The sequence below is a fragment of the Theobroma umbraticum genome, unplaced genomic scaffold, assembly GCF_002168275.2.
Source record: "Theobroma umbraticum cultivar Fairchild unplaced genomic scaffold, ASM216827v3 scaffold_86.0, whole genome shotgun sequence".
Classification (NCBI taxonomy): Eukaryota; Viridiplantae; Streptophyta; class Magnoliopsida; order Malvales; family Malvaceae; genus Theobroma; species Theobroma umbraticum.
Window position 1 is genome coordinate 5,622,743 of NW_018397263.1, and position 6,687 is coordinate 5,629,429.

Genomic DNA, 6,687 nt, shown 5'->3' on the forward strand with positions numbered 1-6,687 from the left:
AGCTTATTGTGTAACATTTATTGTTGAAGTTTTGGTGTGTAACATTTTCTACATTGGCTTTGGCATGTAACATCTGGTGCTGAAGCTTTGATCTTGGCATGTAACATCTGCTACTGAAGTTTTGGTGTGCGTTGTCTTTTTGTTTTTTTTTTTGTTATTAAGCATGGTATGTAACTCGCTCATTTGCATTTCAGTACAACATAAACTTTTGGAGTTCAAACGTGTAATAACTTTTTTTGAACTGTAATAATATTTTTTTTGAACATAATATGTAATACCAACATTTTTCAAATATAATGTGTAAATTGTTTTCTATCTTTGTATTTTACTAAGATATAAACTCTTGGAATTAAACACTTTCACAATCGAGATAAAGTTTAAAATCAAAAAAGAATTTGACATGAAAATGAATATGTAATGAAAAATTATTCAACATCAGCGTTACTACTGGGATGAAAGGAATTTAAACAAAAAGATATTATCCAAAATCCTCTAATTTGAATAATTAAATTAATTTATTTGTTACATTTCTTGTAATCATAAAAAAAATAACGTGTAATAATTTTATTTTTCAACATGGCATGTAATAATAATTTTTTTCAACACATGAACTTGAATATAAAGAGGTTTCATCAGGGGTAATTTATTAAAAAAAAATTTTTGATTAAAAATAATTAATATTAAAAAAAATTATTTTCGAAATATTTTATCTTGAGGTAAGAAAAAATCATTCCTTATCTGAACATGTTTATCTATGTATATCTTCTGACCGAGGAAAAAAAAGTTGATAATTACTTGATATTTTCGAGATTGTATAAATAAATATGGTCTCTAAGTGATTACAATTGAAAATGTGAACTTAAAAGGTAGTAGATACAATCATACAAAGATATTAATAGAAGAAAATTAGCTTCACTTAGGCAACTCCAAAATTAGCAAATAAATCTTTATATGTACAAAAAGAAAAAAAAAAGGCAAAAGTAGATAGATATCCAATAAACTGTATGGGTTTGGATACCAAGAAAAACCAAAGTTGTATTATGCAATTGTGTATGGCATATACGCGTAAATCAATGTTGGACAGAGAGTAAGATTAAGGTATGATCCATAACGTAAGGGTTGTGCAAAGGAGAAGCAACTTTTTGTGCTTTGAGTCTTTAGAAGGGAAAAGCAAAATCTTCCCTAAGAAATATAAAAAGAGAGCACTACTTTTTATGCTTTCTGATGCGTTTTGTAAAAGAATAACTTTTCCTTGCTTTGATTTTCGCAAACCCCAAACATTCTCTCATCTTTGGAAAGCATTTGAAATTTGTGGTATTAGCGATTCAAAATAAATATAACCTACTCCTAAAAGTGAAAGTTGATTCAGGGAAAAACAAAACAAAAATATAGATGAGCATCTCTTCTTTAAACCTTAAAGACGTTCCTACTTTAGAATCACAAAAAGATCATTATCTCTTCCCACCTTTAAATAAAAACCCCCTAAGCATTATTGCAATAAGTAGGGAATTTGTCGTTTTTAGCTTTTTAAAAAGATTAGAGTTTAATATAAATAAATAATATATGATGATATAAAAGTGGGGTTTGATGAGTTGCATTCCGTAGTTCTCTCTTCTTTTTAACTAGTCCAGCTTACTGGTGGTATTATAATTTAATCAACCAACCTTTTTTGCTCATAACTTTCATCCTTTTTCCTATCTCAAAAAGGAAGAAGCCTCCATTTAAAACCGCCTTTCTCTTCTTCTTCTTCTTCTTCTTCTCCCTCTTTTTTTCCTTTAATTTTTTGGTTATTTTTTCTTTCCCCTTTTTCACCTTTTTCTTCCAAAAACAACTGAATTTTCTTTGCTTAATGAGATGGCAACATTCTATTAGCTTTAATTACTTGTTCCAGATATATGCTTTTGAATGCTTCATCTTTTCCACTTTATCTGTATTTTGTATTTTAATTTTGAAAATGGTTCCTCTCAAATAACATTTTTGGAGTCATATCAAACTTCCCTACTTGATTTTCCTTAGTGTTAATATTTACTAAGATAAAAGGTTGAGGATCTCATTATTGTCACTGTACAGTGTACAGCAAGAACATTGAATTCAAGCACCGACAATTCCTGGAAGACATTTGTACACATGTCCTTTATTTCTTTTGGTTTTTTCTTATTGAAAGAAGAGGATTTGAAACTAAATCTTTAAAGAGGAAATGCAATGCATACCTGCTATTAAACTAAATGTCAAACATGCTTTCATTGTAATTTTTTTTTTGACATAGAGAGAAAGATTTATAAAAAATTACTCTACAAAATGGTAATTATGCAAAACTGCATAAAAGGAGACATAAAATCTCCTTCTTTGTTTGACCTGTGTATGAAAAATAAAATCAAATCAGTCTGATTGCAAGCAGAATCCCAGAGTGTTCCCCTACACAAGAAGAAGAAAACGCAAGGAACAGGACAGAATCATCCCAGCACTGACATGGAAAATATTCTTAATAGAATGGTCTGATCAAGTCATTAAGTCACACATACACCCAATGCCAAATTCTACCCCGAAATTGAGGGGGAAATGTAAAATTAATATGATGCACGGCCTTTTTAAGAGGGTAACTAATAAATAAAGGTAAATCCTCATCCTAGCTAGAAAAATTAGCAAAGTAAAAAAGAAGCCACCAACATATATATATATATATATATATATATATAGAAAGAGAGAGAGAGAGAGAGAGAGAGAGAGAGAGAGAGAGAGAAGGGTTTTAATCACATAATCCGACGATTACATTTCTAATGAATAAAAGTGGCAAATTATGATATAATGTTCGGAGCAAAACATTACTTAGTGAAGATTGGTTTGCCAAAATATGTCGGTAATCCTACTTTTTATGATTATCTGAATGATATCTTTTGTAGGAAAGAGTGTTATTTTAATAAGATGCAAGCATTATGGAATCTAATTTTCCCTCAAAAGCAGGAAGGGGTGGAAGATAAAGCTGTGAATGATTTAAGAAAAAGAGAAGAAAATAAAAAGAAAAAAAATATATAGAAAATGTTAAATTAAACTGCAGAAAGTGGGTGTCCCTTTTAAAGCAAAAGCTCTCGTCTCTTTTTTCACTCTCTCCTTCTGGTTGGTGCATAACGCTTCCTTGCAGGGCTAACTTTGATCTCTATTCATCTTTTTGTACATTCACCTTTTTTTCCTTCTTTGAGAGGTGTTACAATAACATTAATGGGAAAAGGTGACCAATCTTGGCTCAATGAACAATGTGTTTTTGGGTGGAAAAAAAGGTCACAGTGCATTTAGAAGTGGACAAATTTGATCGGTTGTGTACATGATACCACTAGGAAACACATGGACCGCATCTCGGTTTTATGGATAAAACAAAGGGTTTCTTCCTTGTTGAATGATCGTCCCCTATGCCAAATTTTAATGAGGCCCGATAGGATTTTATTGGATTTTTTATAAAAAAAAATGATATACAGAAATATTCATTAAACTTGAGCGACACATAAATAGCTAACTGAAGTAATCATCTGGTATCCAATAAACCCTATTCTTCATTTCCAAGATTTGAATCTTAAATTTTCAAAAATTTTCATGTTCTAACTGTTAATATATTCTTGCTAGATTTTACCTTAATTTAGCTTTAAAAGTGAGACTATACTTTTAGGTTCAATTAGTCCTACGTAAACTCTTTCTTTTCATATACCACAAAGGAGAAAATTACTTCATAGGAATCTAGGAGAGACTATCATATCAGTTAGTTCTGGCTAATAAATATAGAGATTATTAACGAAATCTATAAGCTTTTCCTATTGTTTGTAAGGGGAAGGACCAAGAGCCCTAAATTTGAATAAAATTAGAATTAATCAATAAAAGACATTTTAACAGAAAATAACAACTTCTAAATAATCTATACGGTTGTTCAAACCGAGTAAATGACCAAATAGATTCAAGGTCTTTAAAGGTTCTTTTGGTTCAAAATCCTCCACCCTCTTGTATTACAATTATTTTTGTATCATTATGGAATTAGAATATAACAGAATTTTACACTATTAAGAACTTTACCTAACTTTTGGGTATTATCTGCTAAACTTATCTATACCAATTTGACAAATATGAATATTAGATTACAGGAACTAAGGTTGAGCCAGAAAATTGAAACATAATCAAATTGACTTGTTCCACCTGGTTTCTTCAAATTCTTAAAATTGGTCTGATAGGACAAAGCACCAAAAAACAGAAGCTTTATGATCCTAACCTAATTCCTAACTTTTTTTTTCCTTCATCAGTCAAGAATAACTCATTTAGCAACCATGAGATAGAAAATTCGAAGCCAGCAACTAGGTTTCGACCAGTCTTCTCTTCGCATAATGTACAATTCATTTATCACTTCCTACTTTGGAGAAGGTGACCTGATCACCAAAAGGTACCATTTTCTTTATCCATAAGGCCATCATAATATAATAATCCAGCTATCTTAAGGGACATTAGGTTACGTTAGCTATACATTGATCAAACCATACTTGGCTTTAAGCTCTAACATTAATTTATTATTCCATGAACATGATCATAACTGAAAACTAATTAGACAAAGAACAGTATAGAGGGTGTATCTCGAAAGTGACTCTTAAGTTAAACTATAAAGAGGAAGCAAGAAACAGAAAATATCTGTAATCCTCGAAAGATTAAGTTAATTATAATGAGTGAGATATTAAGTAAAAGAAAGTACAGTAGAAAACTTAATGAGGCTTTGTCAAATGAAAGGTAAGTTATCTTGCATGCATATGGAAACTCTATCAATCTTAATAGTGCTTCATGTGTCGGTATAATCTTTCCACAAAAAATCTTATTCATATATGCCTCTGTCAAATTTTCTTGTTCTTTAAAGGTTATATAGTATCGAAAATTGAGGTATTATAATAATTTAATTGTTTAATTTGTTTCCTATTTCATCTAGATCAAATAAAGCCTGTAAAGTTTAACTTTGTTGATCTCTCGGGTTTTTGTATGGGTTGTCAATTGTGTCATTCTGGATAGATCTGGGGTTTCAGTTGCGGCAAGCACAGATATGTATTGCATGAACGTGGAGATCAAGATCTCCAAGACTCCAACATAAGAATTCTAGTTCTGCAACTAAAGAAAAAGGTAAAATATGTGTAGAGGCATAATCATCATCATCATATCCCAACTGGAGGAACCTTTTCACTGGGGAATAATCGTGTGTCTTTCTTTTGAAACATAAGTAAAATTATCAGTTTTATGTGTCCAAAAATTCCCTCACACTGAGGAATAAAAGGAGTCGAATTTGGCCCATAAAAATGATGGTAAAAGTCGTTCAGTGGAGCCCTTTGTCCCTCAAGAAATAAAATCCAAAGTTTTTTTTTTTTTTTCCAAAAAGGGACAATTTAAGGACCTATATATATTGATAGTGGATGTCTAAGGACTAAAAAACTTCAGCCATAAGCCTTACGAGATAAGAGACATACTCATTAAGGCAACAACCCTTCTTTGCTTTTTCGAAAGCCAATTAAGCTTATTCTTTGCCCTTCTTTATTTCTTTAATTTACTTTCTCATGTGCCATTGTTTCTCTTTCCTTTGATTTGGAAACCTTTTCTAACCACCATAAAATTGAATATAACTAAATAACTTTTTAGAACTCTAATCATGTATCTTTTCCCAGATATGGGTTTTTCCTGCTTTTTCTGGCCTCTTCAAATAATGGTGCTCCTTTATCAGATCTCTTACCCTTTTCTTTTTTTATCATAAAGTTTTCATATATATTCTTATAAACATTGAGGCATATATTGCTTTTACAACTAGCATAAAGGAAATTATATTATGAAATAATAATTGTTCTTAAGTCTAGTAGTCTTGTCACTAATAGTGATCAAGGTAGTAATTAATTCAAGAAGGTAAGATTTAAAATTTTAATTAATTATTTCATCTAATAACTTTTCGGATTTCAGAATTTTCACACATATCAAAGATGATTATGAGTGTATTAATTACTATTATTGGTTCCAAACATATTAAACAGAATCTTTTCTAGCTGGACTAAGGTTCGAAGTCATCAACATATTATGTACAATAATATTCTTGGACCCCAAACAAATTTTAATTTAGCGCCAAATGTATCCCTAAATTTTACTTTGGATTAATTCATTTTAATCCGAATTCAAGAATATTTTAATTTTGATTAGTGAGCTAGAGGAGATTAGGATTTTACCTTTCATTGGTGCTTTTTGGTACGAAGTGTTTTAGTCTATGGAAGAGAAAGGAGTTGTTCTTGAGCCAGCTGGTAAGAAAAAAGTTAAAATGCCAGGGGTGTCCTGTCCATAGTACATATGTCATTCAAAATCAAAATGACACTTTGTAATTTCTTAACCTTGGATGTTAATTATGAACCAAATGATTATATCTATAAAGGAAGGGTTTAAGCCTTAAAAGTGATGGGGCTAAACACCAAAATAACTTGGGAATAGGAACCAACTTTTAATTCAAAAAAACAAAGTAAAGGGAAAGGAAATGTTTTTGCTACTGTCTTTTACATTGCTTCAAATGAATGTGATTGCCCATATAAGGTGCAGTGTAGGGAAATAGAAAGCATAGGAAATTAAATTTTTTTTTCAGATCCCTTATGAATGAATTGTGCCATATAATACTTTGGAAAGCATTTTCCAACAGACAAGATTGAA